The sequence below is a fragment of the Oncorhynchus gorbuscha genome, linkage group LG19 (genome assembly GCF_021184085.1).
Source record: "Oncorhynchus gorbuscha isolate QuinsamMale2020 ecotype Even-year linkage group LG19, OgorEven_v1.0, whole genome shotgun sequence".
Classification (NCBI taxonomy): domain Eukaryota; kingdom Metazoa; phylum Chordata; class Actinopteri; order Salmoniformes; family Salmonidae; genus Oncorhynchus; species Oncorhynchus gorbuscha.
In genome coordinates, this window is record NC_060191.1 from 3230223 (window position 1) to 3253590 (window position 23368).

At 44.1% G+C, this 23368-nt stretch overlaps 1 pseudogene; it reads left to right on the plus strand.

Annotated features, from left to right (window-relative positions):
* The window catches only part of LOC124005853, a 132119-nt pseudogene that overhangs the window by 86522 nt on the left and 22229 nt on the right, over positions 1-23368 (plus strand).

The following is a 23368-nucleotide window of genomic DNA, read 5'->3' on the forward strand; positions in this document are numbered from 1 at the left end:
TCTCTATTTTCTGCTGTTTCTCTCTCTCTCCCACTATCCATCTCTCTTTTACTCTCTTTGTCTTTTGTCTTCTCTCTATTTTCTGCTGTTTCTCTCTCTCTCCCACTATCCATCTCTCTTTTACTCTTTGTCTTTTGTCTTCTCTCTATTTTCTGCTGTTTCTCTCTCTCTCCATTCATCCATTCATTCATTCAGTTCTTTTCTCCTTGTCCCTTTATTCTGTCAGCCTCTTTCTCTGTATCTGTCTTCCTGTCTGTTCCTGCTCACACCAACATACGCCCACACCTTCACTTACAAAGCCAGATACACACACACACACGGGGTGGACACAGATACTCCCATACCCGCTGTTACTGACTGCATCCTACACACACCACTATCACAGAGCTTGACATGCACTCTCAATATGACTCCAGAAACATCCCACAGAAACACACACTCACTCACTCACTCACTCAAACACAAACACAAACACACAAAAACACACAAAACACACACACGTATGCAAGATCATTTACATAAACAAAAACACACACAAATGCACACACACACACACACACAGACAGACACACAGACACACAGACACACACAAAAGAGTTATATAGACAGGGTCTCTGTCTCTGAGAGGTTTTTGTTTCTGTTCACCAGAAGAGGGGGATGGATGGAGAAAGATACAGAGAGAAAGATAGAGAGGAACAGAAAGAACAAGGAGGATGAGAGGAGGATGAGCAGAGAAGGGAAAGAGGAGGTGAGAGGTCAGAGACAGATGGAGAGAGACAGAGAGGATAAGAGATTGAAGAGAGAGAAAGAGTGAGTGAGTACATGATGTGATTTGTCCCTGGTTGAAAGTGATTGTAATGACTTTCTATAGGGGGAATTCTCACCCTCGTCTCTTTGACGGGCGTGGGAGTTAAAAAGAGTGGAGGAGAATGGGGGAGTTTGTTAATGTATACCAAATTAGATTACAAAAACATGTCTCTCTGCAAGGCTTTTCATTTTCTCATGTTCATATGGCTGCTGCTGTGTACGTGCATATGGCTGTGTACGTGCATATGGCTGTGTACGTGCATATGGCTGTGTACGTGCATATGGCTGTGTACGTGCATATGGCTGTGTACGTGCATATGGCTGTGTACGTGCATATGGCTGTGTACGTGCATATGGCTGTGTACGTGCATATGGCTGTGTACGTGCATATGGCTGTGTACGTGCATATGGCTGTGTACGTGCATATGGCTGTGTACGTGCATATGGCTGTGTACGTGCATATGGCTGTGTACGTGCATATGGCTGTGTTGCATATGGCTGTGTACGTGCATATGGCTGTGTACGTGCATATGGCTGTGTACGTGCATATGGCTGTGTACGTGCATATGGCTGTGTACGTGCATATGGCTGTGTACGTGTGTGTGCGTTTCCTGTCACAGTTTTATTACAAAGATTTGTTTGCTGTCCCTGGATATGTTTATTATACAGACAGAGAGAGAGGGGGGGGACAGAGGGGAGAGAGAGAGAGAGAGAGAGAGAGAGAGAGAGAGAGAGAGAGAGAGAGAGAGAGAGAGAGAGAGAGAGAGAGAGAGAGAGAGAGAGAGAGACAGAGACAGAGGGACAGTGGGGAGAGACAGAGAGAGAGACAGAGGGAGAGAGAGAGAGAGAGAGAGAGAGAGAGAGAGAGAGAGAGAGAGAGAGAGAGAGAGAGAGAGAGAGAGAGAGAGAGAGACGAGAGACAGAGACAGAGGGAGGGAGGGAGACAGAGGGGAGAGAGAGAGAATGAGAGACATTCTCCATCTCCCCCTCCTCTCTCCTCCTCTCTCCTCCTCCCCCTCCTCCTTTCTCCTCCTCCCTCTCCATCTCTCTCCTCCTCCCTCTCCTCCTCTCTCCTCCTCCCTCTCCTCCTCTCTCCTCATTTACATTACATTTACATTTAAGTCATTTAGCAGACGCTCTTATCCAGAGCGACTCCTCCTTCCTCTACTCCTCTCTCACCAGCACATTCCTGTTCCCTCTCTTTCTCCTCCCTCTCTATCTCCCTCTTCAGAAACATGTTTTCTCCTTCTCTATCGTACAAAACAGTATTTAATATGAAACTTAATTTACTTCCCGTCCTTTCTCTCTCTATCTCTTTCCGTCTCTCTCTCCCAGGGATGTCTGTGAGACTCTATTCAAGCCACAGTTCTCCCTAAAATCAAAGTTTGTCAGATATTTTCCTAACGTCAGATGTTTTGTACTTTTCTAAATGAGTATTCCACATTCTATCTGTAGTGTAGACCCTGTTAGACCCTGTTAGACCCTGTTAGACCCTGTTAGCTGCATGCATTAGGAGGAATCTACAGCCATCAATCCCAAGTCAATGGAAAGGATTGGCAACATCTAATTAGATTGAAGATTTCTCCTAATGCATAGAATCTTGCCTTGAAGTTGGACTTCGGACCATTCTAGAGGTATGAAAATGTCTGAGAACATTACATTTTGAGATGCAATATCCTTTAACTCTCTCTCTTTCAGTTCTATTTAAGGGGCTTTATTGGCATGGGAAACATATGTTTACAATGTCAAAGCAAGTGAAATAGATAAACAAAGTGAAATAAAAAATTCAAATGAGCAGTAATCATTACACTCACAAAAGTTCCAATGTAATAGAGACACTTAGAATCCAAGATGGTGTAGCAGTCAGACGTCTTTGTCCTGTCGTGTCCCTTGTATATATCGTTTTACATCTTTTTCGTCGCATATCCTTTAAAATATTTTGCTAAACCTCATCATCTAAATACTCTCCTGCAACCCGCCTGGATCTGCTTTTCTCCCTAAAGTATTTATATTTACTTCGGATCTGGAATCCCTCAACTGAAGCTAGCCAGCTAACTACCAGATATCAGTCAGCAAACCATTACCAGCGTCATCAGCTAACCTTCAGCTCGGAAAGCTCTCGTCAGTTCAAACAACGTGACTCTAACCAGAGCATAACAGTCCTGCTATTTTTATCCCAGGATTCCTACCGCAAACATTTTCATCTGGATCTTCACAACTAGCTAACCGCAATCCCGGATGACTACTCCTGGATAGCATTTCTATCCCAAAGCAAGCACCAATTAGCTTGAAGCACCAATTAGCCCGGCCAGGGCTCCTGTGCTACCACCGAAGCATTCTACAATATTGGCCTGCTAGCTACCTAGAGCTACTTGGAACCCTACTAATTTCACGACTGGTCTATCGACGTCACCGCACGAAGAGGCAAAAACAGACTTACCCCCATCGCGACGTCCCCCCAAAGGCTAGCTTTCTAGCCACTGCTATCTGCTTGCTTGCTAACCCGGTCTGCTAACTGCTAACTTGCCCTGGTCTACTAACTGCTAGCCCATGCTAACTGCTTGCTTGCTAACCTGGCCTGCTAACTGCTAGCTTGCCCTGGTCTACTAGCTGCTAGCTTGTTTAGCTCCAGCCTACTAACTGTTAGCTTGTTAGCCTGTTAGTCTGAATCGCCGTGTCCCCAGCCAGCCCAACCACTCACTGGACCATATGTTCACTTGGCTATGCATGCCTCTCTCTAATATCAATATGCCTTGTCCATTACTGTCCTGGTTAGTGATTACTGTCTTATTTCACTGTAGAGCCTCGAGCCCTGCTCAATATGCCTTAACCAACCATGTTGTTCCACCTCCTACATATGCGATGACATCACCTGGTTTAAACATCTCTAGAGACTATATCTCTCTCTTCATTACTCAATGCCTAGGTTTACCTCCAATGTACTCACATCCTACCTTACCTTTGTCTATACACTATGCCTTGAATATATGCTATCGTGCTCAGAAACCTGCTCCTTTTACACTCTGTTCTGAACGTGCTAGATGGCCAGTTCGTATAGTCTTTAGCCGTACCCTTATCCTACTTCGCCTCTATTCCTCTGGTGATGTGGAGGTTAATCCAGGTCCCGCAGTGCCTAGCTCCACTCCCACCCCCCCAGGTGCTCTCATTTGTTGACTTCTGTAAACGTAAAAGCCTTGGTTTCATGCATGTTAACACTAGAAGCCTACTCCCTAAGTTTGTTTTACTCACTGCTTTAAATCAAATCAAATCAAATGTATTTATATAGCCCTTCGTACATCAGCTGATATCTCAAAGTGCTGTACAAAAACTCAGCCTAAAACCCCAAAAAGCAAGCAATGCAGGTGGAGAAGCACGGTGGCTAGGAAAAACTCCCTCGAAAGGCCAAAACCTAGGAAGAAACCTAGAGAGGAACCAGGCTATGTGGGGTGGCCAGTCCTCTTCTGGCTGTGCCAGGTGGAGATTCTAACAGAACATGGCCAATATGTTCAAATGTTCATAAATGACCAGCATGGTCAAATAATAATAATCACAGGCAGAACAGTTGAAACTGGAGCAGAGGCACGGCCAGGTGGACTGGGGACAGCAAGGAGTCATTATGTCAGGTAGTCCTGAGGCATGGTCCTAGGGCTCAGGTCCTCCGAGAGAGAGAAAGAAAGAGAGAAATATAGAATTAGAGAGAGCATACTTAAATTCACACAGGACACCGGATAGGACAGGAGAAGTACTCCACATATAACAAACTGACCCTAGCCCCCCGACACATAAACTACTGCAGCATAAATACTGGAGGCTGAGACAGGAGGGGTCAGGAGACACTGTGGTACTGTGGCCCCATCCGATGACACCCCCGGACAGGGCCAAAAAGGAAGGATATAACCCCACCCACTTTGCCAAACCACAGCCCCCACACCACTAGAGGGATATCTTCAACCACCAACTTACCATCCTGAGACAAGGCCGAGTATAGCCCACAAAGATCTCAACCACAGCACAACCCAAGGGGGGGCGCCAACCCAGACAGGAAGATCACATCAGTGACTCAACCCACTCAAGTGATGCACCCCTCCTAGGGACGGTATGAAAGAGCCCTAGTAAGCCAGTGACTCAGCCCCTGTAATAGGGTTAGAGACAGAGAATCGCAGTGGAAAGAGGGGAGCGGTTCGTTGGTCCAGAGCCTTTCCGTTCACCTTCACACTCCTGGGCCAAACTAGACTCAATCATATGACCCACTGAAGAGATGAGTCTTCAGTAAAGACTTAAAGGTTGAGACCGAGTTTGCGTCTCTCACATGGGTAGGCAGACCAATCCATAAAAATTGAGCTCTATAGGAAAAAGCCCTGCCTCCAGCTGTTTGCTTACAAATTCTAGGGACAATTAGGAGGCCTGCGTCTTGTGATCGTAGCGTACGTGTAGGTATGTACGGCAGGACCAAATCAGAGAGATAGGTAGGAGCAAGCCCATGTAATGCTTTGTAGGTTAGCAGTAAAACCTTGAAATCAGTCCTTGCCTTGACAGGAGGCCAGTGTAGGGAGGCTAGCACTGGAGTAATATGATCACATTTTTTGGTTCTAGTCAGGATTCTAGCAGCGGTATTTAGCACTAACTGTTTATTTAGTGCTTTATCTGGGTAGCTGGAAAGTAGAGCATTGCAGTAGTCTAACCTAGAAGTGACAAACGCATGGATTAATTTTTCTGCATCATTTATAGACAGAAGGTTTCTGATTTTGGCAATGTTACGTAGATGGAAAAAAGCTGTCCTTGAAACAGTCTTGATATGTTCTTCAAAAGAGAGATCAGGGTCCAGAGTAACGCCGAGGTCCTTCACAGTTTTATTTGAGACGGCTGTACAAGCATTAAGATTAATTGTCAGATTCAACAGAAGATCTCTTTGTTTCTTGGGACCTAGAACAAGCATCTCTGTTTTGTCCTTATGTCTGAAACACATGCTTCTAGCGAGGGCAATTTTGGGGCTTCACCATGTTTCATTGAAATGTACAGCTGTGTGTCATCTGCACAGCAGTGAAAGTTAACATTATGTTTTCAAATGACATCCCCAAGAGGTAAAATATATAGTGAAAACAATAGTGGTCCTAAAACGGAACCTTGAGGAACACCAAAATTTACAGTTGATTTGTTAGAGGACAAACCATTCACAGAGACAAACTGATATCTCTCTGACAGATAAGATTTAAACCAGGCCAGAACTTGTCCGGGTAGACCAATTTGGGTTTCCAATCTCTCCAAAAGAATGTGGTGATCGATGGTATCAAAAACAGCAATAAGGAGCACGAGGACAGATGCAGAGCCTCGGTCTGACGCCATTAAAAGGTCATTTACCGCCTTCTCAAGTGCAGTCTCAGTGCTATGATGGGGTCTAAAACCAGACTGAAGCATTTCGTATACATTGTTTGTCTTCAAGAAGGCAGTGAGTTTCTGCCTTTTCTAAAAAAAATTGAGAAGAATGGAAGATTCGATATAGGCCGATAATTTTTTATATTTTCTCGGTCAAGGTTTGGCTTTTTCAAGAGAGGCTTTATTATTGCCACTTTTAGTGAGGTTGGTACACATCCGGTGGATAGAGAGCCATTTATTATGTTCAACATAGGAGGGCCAAGCACAGAAAGCAGGTATCTTTCAGTAGTTTAGTTGGAATAGGGTCCAGTATGCAGCTTGAAGGTTTAGAGGCCATGATTATTTTCATCATTGTGTCAAGAGATATAGTACTAAAACACTTGAGTGTCTCCCTTGATCCTAGGTCCTGGCAGAGTTGTGCAGACTCAGGACAACTGAGCTTTGAAGGAATATGCAGATTTAAAGAGGAGTCCGTAATTTGCTTTCTAATAATCATGATATTTTCCTCAAAGAAGTTCATGAATTTATTACTGCTGAAAGCCATCCTCTCTTGGGGAATGCTGCTTTTTAGTTAGCTTTGCGACCGTATCTAAAAGGAATTTTGGATTGTTCTTATTTTCCTCAATTAAGTTGGAAAATAGGATGATCGAGCAGCAGTGAGGGCTCTTCGATACTGCACGGTACTGTCTTTCCAAGCTAGTCTGAAGACTTCCAGTTTGGTGTGGCGCCATTTCCGTTCCAATTTTCTGGAAGCTTGCTTCAGAGCTCGGGTATTTTCTGTATACCAGGGAGCTAGTTTCTTATGAAAAATGTTTTTAGTTTTAAATTGAGTTCCTCAGTTAGGTGGTTAACTGATTTTTGTCCTCTGGCGACCTTGGGTAGACAGAGGGAGTCTGGAAGGACATCAAGGAATCTTTGTGTTGTCTGTGAATTTATAGCACGACTTTTGATGTTCCTTGGTTGGGATCTGAGCAGATTATTTGTTGCAATTGCAAACGTAATAAAATGGTGGTCCGATAGTCCAGGATTATGAGGAAAAACATTAAGAGCCACAACTTTTATTCCATGGGACAAAACTAGTTCCAGAGTATGACTGTGACAGTGAGTAGGTCCAGAGACATGTTGGACAAAACCCACTGAGTCGATGATGGCTCCAAAAGCCTTTTGGAGTGGGTCTGTGGACTTTTCCATGTGAATATTAAAGTCACCAAAGATTAGAATATTATCTGCTATGACTACAAGGTCCGATAGGAATTCAGGGAACTCAATGAGGAACGCTGTATATGGCCCAGGAGGCCTGTAAACAGTAGCTATAAAAAGTGATTGAGTAGACATAGATTTAATGACTAGAAGCTCAAAAGACGAAAACATTTTTTTTTTTGTAAATTGAAATTTGACAGTAATGACAATACTGACAGGAATGGAGGAGGTCTTTATCCGAGTGAGATTGCTAAGGCGAACACCGCCATATTTAGTTTTGCCCAACCTAGGTCAAGGCACAGACACGGTCTCAATGGGGATAGCTGAGCTGACTACACTGACTGTGCTAGTGGCAGACTCCACTAAGCTGGCTAACAGCCTGCTGCCTGGCCTGCACCCTATTTCATTGTGGAGCTAGAGGAGTTAGAGCCCTGTCTATGTTGGTAGATAAGATGAGAGCTCCCCTCCAGCTAGGATGGAGTCCGTCACTCCTCAGTAGGTCAGGCTTGGTCCTGTTTGAGGGTGAGTCCCAGAAAGAGGGCCAATTATCTACAAATTCTAGCTTTTGGGAGGGGCAGAAAACAGTTTTCAACCAGCGATTGAGTTGTTAGACTCTGCTGTAGAGCTCATCACTCCCCCTAACTGGGAGGGAGCCAGAGACAATTACTCGATGCCGACACATCTTTCTAGCTGATTTACACGCTGAAGCTATGTTGCGCTTGGTGACCTCTGACTGTTTCATCCTAACATCGTTGGTGCCGACGTGGATAACAATATCTCTATACTCTCTACACTCGCCAGTTTTAGCTTTAGCCAGCACCTTCTTCAGATTAGCCTTAACGTCGTTAGCCCTGCCCCCTGGTAAACAGTGTATGATCGCTGGATGATTCGTTTTAAGTCTAATACTGCGGGTAATGGAGTCACCAATGACTAGAGTTTTCAATTTGTCAGAGCTAATGGTGGGAAGCTTCGGCATCTCAGACCCCGTAACGGGAGGAGTAGAGACAAGAGAAGACTCGGCCTCTGACTCCGACTCGTTGCTTAATGGGGAAAAGCGGTTGAAAGTTTCTGTCGGCTGAATGAGCGACACCGGTTGAGCATTCCTACAGCATTTCCCTCCAGAAACAGTGAGAAAGTTGTCCGGCTGCGGGGACCGTGCGAGGAGATTTATACTAACGTTACTATCTGTACTTACTGGTGGCACAGACGTTGTTTCATCCTTTCCTACACTGAAATGACCCTTGCCTAACGATTGCGTCTGAAGCTGGGCTTGTAGCACAGCTATCCTCGCCGTAAGGCGACTGCAATTAGAAGGCATCATGTTAATGTTACTACTTAGCTTCGGCTGTTGGAGGTCCTGACGAACCATGTCCAGATAAAGCGTCCGGAGCGAAAAAGTTTAATGAAAAAACATTTTGGAGGGAAAAAACAAAAATATAAACGGTAATTAAAAAGTAAAAACCGTAAAGTTGTCAGGTAGCAAAGTAAGTTTGGCAACAAAACGCACAGCAACACGTAAACAAGTCTGCAAGTTGTGACCGGAAATGGCGTCAAAATCACAGGACACTTTGGAATGCTCAGCTTTAGCACACTTTGCCAACCCAGAAGTCTTAGCCGTTTCTGAATCCTGGCTTAGGAAAACCACCAAAAACCCTGAAATCTCCATTGCTAACTATAACGTTTTCCTTCAAGATAGAACTGCCAAAGGGGGCGGTGTTGCAATCTACTGCAAAGATAGTCTGCAGAGTTCCATTGCTTGCATCTGTAATGGGTCTACGACTAAACGACCACCCCTCATCACTGTCAAACGCTCCCTGAAACACTTCTGCGAGCAGGCCATTCTAATCGACCTGGCCGGGGTATCCTGGAATGACATTGACCTCATCCCGTCAGTAGAGGATGCCTGGTCGTTCTTTAAAAGTGCCTTCCTCACCATCTTAAATAAGCATGCCCCTCTCAAAAAAATAGAACTAGGGATAGATATAGTCCTTGGTTCACGCCAGACCTGTCTGCCCTTGACCAGCACAAAAACATCCGGTGGCGTTCTGCATTAGCATTGAATAGCCCCCGTGATATGCAACTTTTCAGGGAAGTTAGGAACAAATATACACAGGCAGTTAGAAAAGCTAAGGCAAGCTTTTTCAAACAGAAATTTGCATCCTGTAGTACTAACTCAAAAAGGTTCTGGGACACTGTAAAGTCCATGGAGGATAAGAGCATCTCCTCCCAGCTGCCCACTGCTCTGAGGCTAGGAAACACTGTCACAACCGATAAATCCACTATAATTGAGAATTTCAATAAGCATTTCTCTACGGCTGGCCATGCTTTCCACATGGCTACCCCTACCCAAATCCAGATAGCTGATGTTCTGAAAGAGCTGCAAAATCTGGACCCCGACAAATCAGCCGGGCTAGACAATCTGGACCCTCTCTTTCTAAAATGATCTGCCGAAATTGTTGCATCCCCTATTACTAGCCTGTTCAACCTCTCTTTCGTATCGTCTGAGATTCCCAAAGATTGGAGAGCTGCCGCGGTCATCCCCCTCTTCAAAGGGGGTGGCACTCTAGACCCAAACTGCTACAGACCTATATCTATCCTACCCTCTTTCTAAGGTCTTCGAAAGCCAAGTTAACAAACAGATTACTGACCATTTCAAATCCCACCATACCTTCTCTGCTATGCGATCTGGTTTCAGAGCTGGTCATGGGTGCACCTCAGCCACGCTAAACGACATCATAACCGCCATCGATAAGAGACATTACTGTGCAGCCGTATTCATCGACCTGGCCAAGGCTTTCGACTCTGTCAATCACAACATTTTTATTGGCAGACTTGACAGCCTTGGTTTCTCAAATGATTGCCTCGCCTGGTTTACCAACTACTTCTCTGATAGAGTTCAGTGTGTCAAATATGAGGGCCTGTTGTCCGGACCTCTGACAATCTCTATGGGTGTGCCACAGGTTTCAATTCTCGGGCCGACTCTCTTTTCTGTATACATCAATGATGTTGCTCTTGCTGCTGGTGATTCTCTGATCCACCTCTACGCAGACGACACCATTCTGTATACTTGTGGCCCTTCTTTGGACACTGTGTTAACTAACCTCCAGACGAACTTCAATGCCATACAACTCTCCTTCCGTGGCCTCCAACTGCTCTTAAACGCAAGTAAACCTAAATGCATGCTTTTCAATCGATCACTGCCCGCACCTGCTTGCCCGTCCAGCATCACTACTCTGGACGGCTCTGACTTAGAATACGTGGACAACTCCAAATACCTGGGTGTCTGGTTAGACTGTAAACTCTCCTTCCAGACTCACATTAAGCATCTCTATCGCAACAAAGCATCCTTCACTCATGCTGCCAAACATACCCTCGTAAAACTGACCATCCTACCGATCTTCGACTTCGGTGACGTCATCTATAAAATAGCCTCCAACACTCTACTCAACAAACTGGATGCAGTCTATCACAGTGCCATCCATTTTGTCACCAAAGCCTCATACATTACCCACCCTTGCGACCTGTACGCTCTCGTTGGTTGTCCGTCGCTTCATACTCGTCGCCAAACCCACTGGCTACAGGTTATCTACAAGTCTCTGCTAGGTAAAGCCCCGCCTTATCTCAGCTCACTGGTCACCATAGCAGCACCCACTCGTAGCACATGCTCCAGCAGGTATATCTCAGTGGTCACCCCCAAAGCCAATTCCTCCTTTGGTCGTCTTTCCTTCCAGTTCTCTGCTGTCCATGACTGGAACGAAGTGCAAAATTCTCTGAAGCTGGAGACTCACACGTATTTATTTATTTTGCTCCTTTGCACCCCAGTATCTCTACCTGCACATTCATCTTCTGCCGATCTACCATTCCAGTGTTTAATTGCTATATTGTAATTATTTCGCCACCATGGCCTATTTATTTCCTTAACTTACCTCATTTGCACTCACTGTATATAGACTTTTTGTTTTCTTTTGTTCTACTGCATTATTGACTGTATGTTTTGTTTATTCCATGTGTAACTCTGTGTTGTTGTATGTGTCGAACTGAATTGCTACGTTTTATCTTGGCCCTGTAGCAGTTGCAAATGAGAACTTGTTCTCAACTAGCCTACCTAGTTAAATAAAGATGGAATAAAATAAATAAAAATAAAATAAAGTACATTTCAAATGTCATAATATCTCTCTCTCTCTCTCTCTCTCTCTCTCTCTCTCTCTCTCTCTCTCTCTCTCTCTCATCTGAGATTCATTCTCTCTCACTCCCTCCATCCTTGTTGTCTGTTAATGATACACAGATTGTCCTCTGCCTTTCTTTCCCTCGCTTTTCCTAATTGAGATCCACTGATTGACAGATTGTTTTGACTCTCCCCTCACCCTCACTCTCTCTCTCTCTCTCTCTCTCTCTCTCTCTCTCTCTCTCTCTCTCTCTCTCTCTCTCTCTCTCTCTCTCTCTCTTCTTTCTTTCTTTCTTTCTTTCTTTCTCTCTCTCTCTCTCTCTCTCTTCTCTTTCTCTCTCAGGGTGCGGGCTGTACAGCTCTGGTGGTTGCTGTGGTAGCAAGGAAGCTAGAGTTGACCAAGGCAGAGAAACACGTCCACAACTTCATGATGGACACACAACTCACCAAGAGGGTATGTCTGTGTTTATGTGAGTGTGTGTCTGCATGTGAGTGTGTGTCTGCATGTGTTTGTGTGTGTATGTATGTGTGTGTGTTTGTATGCTGTTGGCCTCTGATCTGGTTCTCTGCAGCATGCAAGCTCTGATTGGCCCTCAGATGCACACCCGGCACCCTGCGATGAAGTGACGCTGTTCCCCCAAGAGAGAGTGTTGTGTTGCCAGTATGGAAAGCACTGGGCAGGGGGACATATCTTTCTCTCCCTTGCCGTCCTCTTTCTCTCTATCTCCCCCTTCTACATCTTTCTTTACCCCATCTGTATTTCTCACCCACCTTCTCTTCGCCCCTGGGCCATTCTCTCCCCCCTGGGCCATTCTATCCCCCCTGGGCCATTCTCTTCGCCCCTGGGCCATTCTCTCCCCCCTGGGCCATTCTCTCCCCCCTGGGCCATTCTCTCCCCCCTGGGCCATTCTCTCCCCCCTGGGCCATTCTCTTCCCCCTGGGCCATTCTCTCCCCCCTGGGCCATTCTCTTCGCCCCTGGGACATTCTCTTCGTCCCTGGGCCATTCTCTCCCCCTGGGCCATTCTCTCCCCCTGGGCCATTCTCTTCGCCCCTGGGCCATTCTCTCCCCCCTGGGCCATTCTCTCCCCCTGGGCCATTCTCTCCCCCCTCCCTCCCTCCTTCCATCCATGCACTGGTCCTTCTCAATTTTTCATGCAGTTTAAAGATCCAAGTTTCAAAAATAGCCCCCACTATGAAATATGTAGGGTACATTATGTCTCTGTGTATCTGGCAGGCGAGAGGAGAGCAGAGCAGAGAGAGGTGATCAATAATTTTAGCTTAGATAAAGTATCGACTCAGCGAAGGGAAAGAATGAGTTTGACACCCCTGAGTTATACCCTAAGCCAATGAGTTTGAGGTGGAAGCCCAATGTATTTTATTCACTGACCTGTTGGCTATCTATTGGTTTAGAGTTTAGTGTTTGATCCCAGCAAAACCCAAACGCACACTCTATCTCTTACACACACACACACCTCCCACAGGCCTTTAACTTGAGAAGGAGAGGTTTCTCCTGCATCCTAGGTGACATTAATTAGAAGCTCTTTCAATCTCCATTTACCTCTTTCCTCTCTCCTCTCTCTCTCTCTCCCTCTCTCTCTCTTTTCTTATTCAGCCTTAACTCTCTCTCTCTCTTTTCTTATTCAGCCTTAACTCTCTCTCTCTCCTTTCTTATTCAGCCTTAACTCTCTCTCTCCTTTCTTATTCAGCCTTGACTCTCTCTCTCTCTCTCTCCTTTCTTATTCAGCCTTAACTCTCTCTCTCTCCTTTCTTATTCAGCCTTAACTCTCTCTCTCTCCTTTCTTATTCAGCCTTAACCTTCTCTCTCTCCTTTCTTATTCAGCCTTAACTCTCTCTCTCCTTTCTTATTCAGCCTTAACTCTCTCTCTATTCTTATTCAGCCTTAACTCTCTCTCTCCTTTCTTATTCAGCCTTAACTCTCTCTCTCTCTTCTTATTCAGCCTTAACTCTCTCTCTATTCTTATTCAGCCTTAACTCTCTCTCTCCTTTCTTATTCAGCCGTAACTCTCTCTCTCTCTCTCTTCTTATTCAGCCTTAACTCTCTCTCTCTCCTTTCTTATTCAGCCATAACTCTCTCTCTCTCTCTCCTTTCTTATTCAGCCTTAACTCTCTCTTTCTCTCTCCTTTCTTATTCAGCCTTAACTCTCTCTCTCTCCTTTCTTATTCAGCCTTAACTCTCTCTCTCTCCTTTCTTATTCAGCCATAACTCTCTCTCTCTCTCTCCTTTCTTATTCAGCCTTAACTCTCTCTCTCTCTTCTTTCTTATTCAGCCTTGACTCTCTCTCTCTCCTTTCTTATTCAGCATTAACTCTCTCTCCTTTCTTATTCAGCCTTGACTCTCTCTCTCTCCTTTCTTATTCAGCCCTTAACTCTCTCTCTCTCTCTCTCTTCTTATTCAGCCTTAACTCTCTCTTTCCTTTCTTATTCAGCCTTAACTCTCTCTCTCCTTTCTTATTCAGCCTTGACTCTCTCTCTCTCTCTCCTTTCTTATTCAGCCCTGAACTCTCTCTCTCCTTTCTTATTCAGCCTTAACTCTCTCTCTCTCCTTTCTTATTCAGCCTTAACTCTCTCTCTCTCTTTTTTTATTCAGCCTTAACTCTCTCTCTCTCTCCTTTCTTATTCAGCCTTAACTCTCTCTCTCTCTCTTTCTTATTCAGCCTTAACCTTCTCTCTCTCTCCTTTCTTATTCAGCCTTAACCTTCTCTCTCTCTCCTTTCTTATTCAGCCTTGACTCTCTCTCTCTCTCTCTCTCTCTCTCTCTTTCTTATTCAGCCTTAACTCTCTCTCTCTCTCTCTCTCTCTCTCTCTCTCTCTCCTTTCTTATTCAGCCTTAACTCTCTCTCTCTCTCTCTCTCCCCTTTCTTATTCAGCCTTGACTCTCTCTCTCTCTCCTTTCTTATTCAGCCTTAACCTTCTCTCTCTCTCCTTTTTTATTCAGCCTTAACTCTCTCTCTCTCCTTTCTTATTCAGCCTTAACTCTCTCTCTCTCTCTCCTTTCTTATTCACCCTTAACTCTCTCTCTCTTTTCTTATTCAGCCTTAACTCTCTCTCTCTTTTCTTATTCAGCCTTAACTCACTCTATATCCTTTCTTATTCAGCCTTAACTCTCTCTCTCTCTCTCTCTCTCTCTCTCTTCTTATTCAGCCTTAACTCTCTCTCTCTCTCTCTCTCTCTCTCTCTCTCTCTCTCTCTCTCTCTCTCTCTCTCTCTCTCTCTCTCTCTCTCTCTCTCTCTCTCTCTCTCTTCTTATTCAGCCTTAACTCTCTCTCTCTCTCTTCTCTCTCTCTCTCTTCTTATTCAGCCTTAACTCTCTCTCTCCTTTCTTATTCAGCCTTAACTCTCTCTCTCCTTTCTTATTCAGCCGTAACTCTCTCTCTCTCTCTCCTGTCTTATTCAGCCTTAACTCTCTCTCTCTCCTGTCTTATTCAGCCTTAACTCTCTCTCCTTTCTTATTCAGCCTTAACTCTCTCTCTCCTTTCTTATTCAGCCTTAACTCTCTCTCTCCTTTCTTATTCAGCCTTAACTCTCTCTCTCTGTCTTATTCAGCCTTAACTCTCTCTCTCTCCTGTCTTATTCAGCCTTAACTCTCTCTCCTTTCTTATTCAGCCTTAACTCTCTCTCTCCTTTCTTATTCAGCCTTAACTCTCTCTCTCCTTTCTTATTCAGCCTTAACTCTCTCTCTCCTGTCTTATTCAGCCTTAACTCTCTCTCCTTTCTTATTCAGCCTTAACTCTCTCTCTCCTTTCTTATTCAGCCTTAACTCTCTCTCTCCTTTCTTATTCAGCCTTAACTCTCTCTCCTTTCTTATTCAGCCTTAACTCTCTCTCTCCTTTCTTATTCAGCCTTAACTCTCTCTCTCCTTTCTTATTCAGCCTTAACTCTCTCTCTCTCTCTCTCTTCTTATTCAGCCTTAACTCTCTCTCTCTCTTCTTATTCAGCCTTGACTCTCTCTCTCTCTCTCCTTTCTTATTCAGCCTTAACTCTCTCTTTCTCTCTCTCTCCTTTCTTATTCAGCCTTAACTCTCTCTCTCTCTCTCTCACTCTCTCCTTTCTTATTCAGCCTTGACTCTCTCTCTCTCCTTTCTTATTCAGCCCTTAACTCTCTCTCTCTCTCTTCTTATTCAGCCTTAACTCTCTCTCTCATTTCTTATTCAGCCTTAACTCTCTCTCTCCTTTCTTATTCAGCCTTGACTCTCTCTCTCTCCTTTCGTATTCAGCCTTGACTCTCTCTCTCTCCTTTCTTATTCAGCCTTGACTCTCTCTCTCTCTCTCTCTTCTTTCTTATTCAGCCTTGACTCTCTCTCTCTCCTTTCTTATTCAGCCTTGACTCTCTCTCTCATTTCTTATTCAGCCTTAACTCTCTCTCTCCTTTCTTATTCAGCCTTGACTCTCTCTCTCCTTTCTTATTCAGCCTTGACTATCTCTCTCCTTTCGTATTCAGCCTTGACTCTCTCTCTCTCCTTTCTTATTCAGCCTTGACTCTCTCTCTCTCTCTCTCTCTCTCTCTCTCTCTCTCTCTCTCTCTCTCTCTCTCTCTTTCTTATTCAGCCTTAACTCTCTCTCTCTCTCTCTCCTTTCTTATTCAGCCTTAACTCTCTCTCTCTCTCTCTCTCTCTCTCTCTCTCTCTCTCTCTCTCTCTCTCTCTCTCTCTCTCTCTCTCTCTCTCTCTCACTCTCTCCTTTCTTATTCAGCCTTGACTCTCTCTCTCTCTCTTCTTATTCATCCTTAACTCTCTCTTCTTATTCAGCCTTGACTCTCTCTCTCTCCTTTCTTATTCAGCCCTGAACTCTCTCTCTCCTTTCTTATTCAGCCTTAACTCTCTCTCTCTCCTTTCTTATTCAGCGTTAACTCTCTCTCTCTCTCTCCTTTCTTATTCAGCCTTGACTCTCTCTCTCTCCTTTCTTATTCAGCGTTAACTCTCTCTCTCTCTCTCTCTCTCTCTCTCTCTCTCTCTCTCTCTCTCTCTCTCTCTCTCTCTCTCTCTCTCTCTCTCTCTCTCTTATTCAGCCTTAACTCTCTCTCTCTCTCTCTCCTTTCTTATTCAGCCTTAACTCTCTCTCTCTCTCTTATTCTTAACTCTCTCTCTCTCTCTCTCTCTCTCTCTCTCTCTCTCTCTTTCTTATTCAGCCTTAACTCTCTCTCTCTCTCTCTCTCTCTCTCTCTCTCTCTCTCTCTCTCTCTCTCTTATTCTCTCTTCTCTCTTATTCAGCCTTAACTCTCTCTCTCTCTCTCTCACTCTCTCCTTTCTTATTCAGCCTTAACTCTCTCTCTCTCCTTTCTTATTCAGCCCTTAACTCTCTCTCTCTCTTTCTTATTCAGCCTTAACTCTCTCTCTCTCTTTCTTATTCAGCCTTAACTCTCTCTCTCTTTCTTATTCAGCCTTAACTCTCTCTCTCTCTTATTCTCTCTCTCTCTCTCTTTCTCTTTCTTATTCAGCCTTAACTCTCTCTCTCTCTCTCTCTCTCTCTCTCTCCTTTCTTATTCAGCCTTAACTCTCTCTCTCTCTCTCTCCCCTTTCTTATTCAGCCTTGACTCTCTCTCTCTCTCCTTTCTTATTCAGCCTTAACCTTCTCTCTCTCTCCTTTTTATTCAGCCTTAACTCTCTCTCTCTCCTTTCTTATTCAGCCTTAACTCTCTCTCTCTCTCTCCTTTCTTATTCACCCTTAACTCTCTCTCTCTTTTCTTATTCAGCCTTAACTCTCTCTCTCTTTTCTTATTCAGCCTTAACTCACTCTATATCCTTTCTTATTCAGCCTTAACTCTCTCTCTCTCTCTCTCTCTCTCTCTCTCTCTCTCTCTCTTCTTATTCAGCCTTAACTCTCTCTCTCTCTCTCTCTTCTTATTCAGCCTTAACTCTCTCTCTCTCTCTCTCTCTCTCTCTCTCTCTCTCTCTCTCTCTCTCTCTCTCTCTCTCTCTCTCTCTCTCTCTCTCTCTCTCTCTTTCTTATTCAGCCTTAACTCTCTCTCTCTCTCTCTCTCTCTCTCTCTTCTTATTCAGCCTTAACTCTCTCTCTCCTTTCTTATTCAGCCTTAACTCTCTCTCTCCTTTCTTATTCAGCCGTAACTCTCTCTCTCTCTCTCCTGTCTTATTCAGCCTTAACTCTCTCTCTCTCCTGTCTTATTCAGCCTTAACTCTCTCTCCTTTCTTATTCAGCCTTAACTCTCTCTCTCCTTTCTTATTCAGCCTTAACTCTCTCTCTCCTTTCTTATTCAGCCTTAACTCTCTCTCTCCTGTCTTATTCAGCCTTAACTCTCTCTCTCTCCTGTCTTATTCAGCCTTAACTCTCTCTCCTTTCTTATTCAGCCTTAACTCTCTCTCTCCTTTCTTATTCAGCCTTAACTCTCTCTCTCCTTTCTTATTCAGCCTTAACTCTCTCTCTCCTGTCTTATTCAGCCTTAACTCTCTCTCCTTTCTTATTCAGCCTTAACTCTCTCTCTCCTTTCTTATTCAGCCTTAACTCTCTCTCTCCTTTCTTATTCAGCCTTAACTCTCTCTCCTTTCTTATTCAGCCTTAACTCTCTCTCTCCTTTCTTATTCAGCCTTAACTCTCTCTCTCCTTTCTTATTCAGCCTTAACTCTCTCTCTCTCTCTCTCTTCTTATTCAGCCTTAACTCTCTCTCTCTCTTCTTATTCAGCCTTGACTCTCTCTCTCTCTCTTTTTCTTATTCAGCCTTAACTCTCTCTTTCTCTCTCTCTCCTTTCTTATTCAGCCTTAACTCTCTCTCTCTCTCTCTCTCACTCTCTCCTTTCTTATTCAGCCTTGACTCTCTCTCTCTCCTTTCTTATTCAGCCCTTAACTCTCTCTCTCTCTCTTCTTATTCAGCCTTAACTCTCTCTCTCATTTCTTATTCAGCCTTAACTCTCTCTCTCCTTTCTTATTCAGCCTTGACTCTCTCTCTCTCCTTTCGTATTCAGCCTTGACTCTCTCTCTCTCCTTTCTTATTCAGCCTTGACTCTCTCTCTCTCTCTCTCTTCTTTCTTATTCAGCCTTGACTCTCTCTCTCTCCTTTCTTATTCAGCCTTGACTCTCTCTCTCATTTCTTATTCAGCCTTAACTCTCTCTCTCTCTTTCTTATTCAGCCTTGACTCTCTCTCTCCTTTCTTATTCAGCCTTGACTCTCTCTCTCCTTTCGTATTCAGCCTTGACTCTCTCTCTCTCCTTTCTTATTCAGCCTTGACTCTCTCTCTCTCTCTCTCTCTCTCTCTCTCTCTCTCTCTCTCTCTCTCTCTCTCTCTCTCTCTCCGTTCTTATTCAGCCTTAACTCTCTCTCTCTCTCTCTCCTTTCTTATTCAGCCTTAACTCTCTCTCTCTCTCTCTCTCTCTCTCTCTCTCTCTCTCTCTCTCTCTCTCTCTCTCTCTCTCTCTCTCTCTCTCTCTCTCTCTCTCTCTCTCTCTCTCACTCTCTCCTTTCTTATTCAGCCTTGACTCTCTCTCTCTCTCTTCTTATTCATCCTTAACTCTCTCTTCTTATTCAGCCTTGACTCTCTCTCTCTCCTTTCTTATTCAGCCCTGAACTCTCTCTCTCCTTTCTTATTCAGCCTTAACTCTCTCTCTCTCCTTTCTTATTCAGCGTTAACTCTCTCTCTCTCTCTCTTTTTCTTATTCAGCCTTGACTCTCTCTCTCTCTTTCTTATTCAGCGTTAACTCTAACTCTCTCTCTCTCTCTCTCTCTCTCTCTCTCTCTCTCTTCTCCTCTCTCTCTCTCTCTCTCTCTCTCCTTTCTTATTCAGCTCTCTCTCTCTCTCTCTCCTCTTCTCTCTCTCTCCTTCTCTCTCTCTCTCTCTCTCTCTCTTCTCTCTCTCTCTCTCTCTCTCCTTTCTTATTCAGCCTTAACTCTCTCTCTCTCTCTCTCTCTCTCTCTCTCTCTCTCTCTCTTCTTATTCAGCCTTAACTCTCTCTCTCTCTCTCTCTCACTCTCTCCTTTCTTATTCAGCCTTGACTCTCTCTCTCTCCTTTCTTATTCAGCCCTTAACTCTCTCTCTCTCTCTTCTTATTCAGCCTTAACTCTCTCTCTCATTTCTTATTCAGCCTTAACTCTCTCTCTCCTTTCTTATTCAGCCTTGACTCTCTCTCTCTCTCTCTCTCTCTCCTTTCTTATTCAGCCTTAACTTCTCTCTCTTCTCTCTCTCTCTCTCTCTCTCTCTCCTTTCTTATTCAGCCTTAACTCTCTCTCTCTCTCTCTCTTTTCTTATTCAGCCTTGACTCTCTCTCTCTCTCTTTCTTATTCAGCCTTAACCTTCTCTCTCTCTCCTTTTTATTCAGCCTTAACTCTCTCTCTCTCTTTCTTATTCAGCCTTAACTCTCTCTCTCTCTCTCCTTTCTTATTCACCCTTAACTCTCTCTCTCTTTTCTTATTCAGCCTTAACTCTCTCTCTCTTTTCTTATTCAGCCTTAACTCACTCTATATCCTTTCTTATTCAGCCTTAACTCTCTCTCTCTCTCTCTCTCTCTCTTCTCTCTCTTCTTCTTATTCAGCCTTAACTCTCTCTCTCTCTCTCTTTCTTATTCAGCCTTAACTCTCTCTCTCTCTCTCTCTCTCTCTCTCTCTCTTATTCAGCCTCTCTCTCTCTCTCTTTCTTATTCAGCCTTAACTCTCTCTCTCTCTCTCTCTCTCTCTCTCTCTTCTTATTCAGCCTTAACTCTCTCTCTCCTTTCTTATTCAGCCTTAACTCTCTCTCTCTTTCTTATTCAGCCTTAACTCTCTCTCTCTCTCTTTTCTTATTCAGCCTTAACTCTCTCTCTCCTTTCTTATTCAGCCTTAACTCTCTCTCTCCTTTCTTATTCAGCCTTAACTCTCTCTCTCCTGTCTTATTCAGCCTTAACTCTCTCTCTCTCCTGTCTTATTCAGCCTTAACTCTCTCTCCTTTCTTATTCAGCCTTAACTCTCTCTCTCCTTTCTTATTCAGCCTTAACTCTCTCTCTCCTTTCTTATTCAGCCTTAACTCTCTCTCTCCTGTCTTATTCAGCCTTAACTCTCTCTCCTTTCTTATTCAGCCTTAACTCTCTCTCTCCTTTCTTATTCAGCCTTAACTCTCTCTCTCCTTTCTTATTCAGCCTTAACTCTCTCTCCTTTCTTATTCAGCCTTAACTCTCTCTCTCCTTTCTTATTCAGCCTTAACTCTCTCTCTCCTTTCTTATTCAGCCTTAACTCTCTCTCTCTCTCTCTCTTCTTATTCAGCCTTAACTCTCTCTCTCTCTTCTTATTCAGCCTTGACTCTCTCTCTCTCTCTCCTTTCTTATTCAGCCTTAACTCTCTCTTTCTCTCTCTCTCCTTTCTTATTCAGCCTTAACTCTCTCTCTCTCTCTCTCACTCTCTCCTTTCTTATTCAGCCTTGACTCTCTCTCTCTCCTTTCTTATTCAGCCCTTAACTCTCTCTCTCTTCTTATTCAGCCTTAACTCTCTCTCTCATTTCTTATTCAGCCTTAACTCTCTCTCTCCTTTCTTATTCAGCCTTGACTCTCTCGCTCTCCTTTCGTATTCAGCCTTGACTCTCTCTCTCTCCTTTCTTATTCAGCCTTGACTCTCTCTCTCTCTCTCTCTTCTTTCTTATTCAGCCTTGACTCTCTCTCTCTCCTTTCTTATTCAGCCTTGACTCTCTCTCTCATTTCTTATTCAGCCTTAACTCTCTCTCTCCTTTCTTATTCAGCCTTGACTCTCTCTCTCCTTTCTTATTCAGCCTTGACTCTCTCTCTCCTTTCGTATTCAGCCTTGACTCTCTCTCTCTCCTTTCTTATTCAGCCTTGACTCTCTCTCTCTCTCTCTCTCTCTCTCTCTCTCTCTCTCTCTCTCTCTCTCTCCTTTCTTATTCAGCCTTAACTCTCTCTCTCTCTCTCTCCTTTCTTATTCAGCCTTAACTCTCTCTCTCTCTCTCTCTCTCTCTCTCTCTCTCTCTCTCTCTCTCTCTCTCTCTCTCTCTCTCTCTCAATCTCCTTTCTTATTCAGCCTTGACTCTCTCTCTCTCTTTCTTATTCATCCTTAACTCTCTCTTCTTATTCAGCCTTGACTCTCTCTCTCTCCTTTCTTATTCAGCCCTAACTCTCTCTCTCCTTTCTTATTCAGCCTTAACTCTCTCTCTCTCCTTTCTTATTCAGCGTTAACTCTCTCTCTCTCTCTCCTTTCTTATTCAGCCTTGACTCTCTCTCTCTCCTTTCTTATTCAGCGTTAACTCTCTCTCTCTCTCTCTCTCTCTCTCTCTCTCTCTCTCTCTCTCTCTCTCTCTCTCTCTCTCTCTCTCTCTCTCTCTCTCTCTCTCTCTCTCTCTCTCTCTCTCCTTTCTTATTCAGCCTTAACTCTCTCTCTCTCTCTCTCTCTCTCTCTCTCTCTCTCTCTCTCTCTCTCTCTCTCTCCTTCTTATTCAGCCTTAACTCTCTCTCTCTCTCTCTCTCTCTCTCTCTCTCTCTCTCTCTCTCTCTCTCTCTCTCTCTCTCCTTTCTTATTCAGCCTTAACTCTCTCTCTCTCTCTCTCTCTCCTTTCTTATTCAGCCTTGACTCTCTCTCTCTCTCTCTCTCTTTCTTATTCAGCCTTGACTCTCTCTCTCTCCTTTCTTATTCAGCCTTGACTCTCTCTCTCTCCTTTCTTATTCAGCCTTGACTCTCTCTCTCTCTCTCTCTCCTTTCTTATTCAGCCTTAACTCTCTCTCTCTCTCTCTCTCTCTCTCTCTCTCTCTCTCTCTCTCTCTCTCTCTCACTCTCTCCTTTCTTATTCAGCCTTGACTCTCTCTCTCTCTTCTTATTCATCCTTAACTCTCTCTTTCTCTCTATCTTCTTTCTTATTCAGCCTTGACTCTCTCTCTCTCTCCTTTCTTATTCAGCCTTAACCTTCTCTCTCTCTCCTTTCTTATTCAGCCTTAACTCTCTCTCTCTCTCTCTCTCTCTATCTCTCCTTTCTTATTCAGCCTTGACTCTCTCTCTCTCTCTTCTTATTCATCCTTAACTCTCTCTTCTTATTCAGCCTTGACTCTCTCTCTCTCCTTTCTTATTCAGCCCTGACTCTCTCTTCTTACTCTCTCTCTCCTTTCTTATTCAGCCTTAACTCTCTCTCTCTCCTTTCTTATTCAGCGTTAACTCTCTCTCTCTCTCTCCTTTCTTATTCAGCCTTGACTCTCTCTCTCTCCTTTCTTATTCAGCGTTAACTCTCTCTCTCTCTTTCTTCTTCAGCCTTTTCTTATTCAGCCTTAACTCTCTCTCTCTCTCTCTCTCTCTCTCTCTCTCTCTCTCTCTCTCTCTCTCTCTCCTTTCTTATTCAGCCTTAACTCTCTCTCTCTCTCTCTCTCTCTCTCTCTCTCTCTCTCTCTCTCTCTCTCTCTCTCTCTCCTTTCTTATTCAGCCTTAACTCTCTCTCTCTCTCTCTCTCTTATTCAGCCTTAACTCTGACTCTCTCTCTCACTCTCTCTCCTTTCTTATTCAGCCTTGACTCTCTCTCTCTTTTCTTATTCAGCCCTTAACTCTCTCTCTCTTCTTCTTATTCAGCCTTAACTCTCTCTCTCATTTCTTATTCAGCCTTAACTCTCTCTCTCCTTTCTTATTCAGCCTTGACTCTCTCTCTCATTTCTTATTCAGCCTTAACTCTCTCTCTCCTTTCTTATTCAGCCTTGACTCTCTCTCTCCTTTCTTATTCAGCCCTGAACTCTCTCTCTCTCTCTCTCTCCTATTCAGCCTTGACTCTCTCTCTCTCCTTTCTTATTCAGCCTTGACTCTCTCTCTCTCTCTCTCTTCTTCTTATTCAGCCTTGACTCTCTCTCTCTCCTTTCTTATTCAGCCTTGACTCTCTCTCTCTTTCTTATTCAGCCTTAACTCTCTC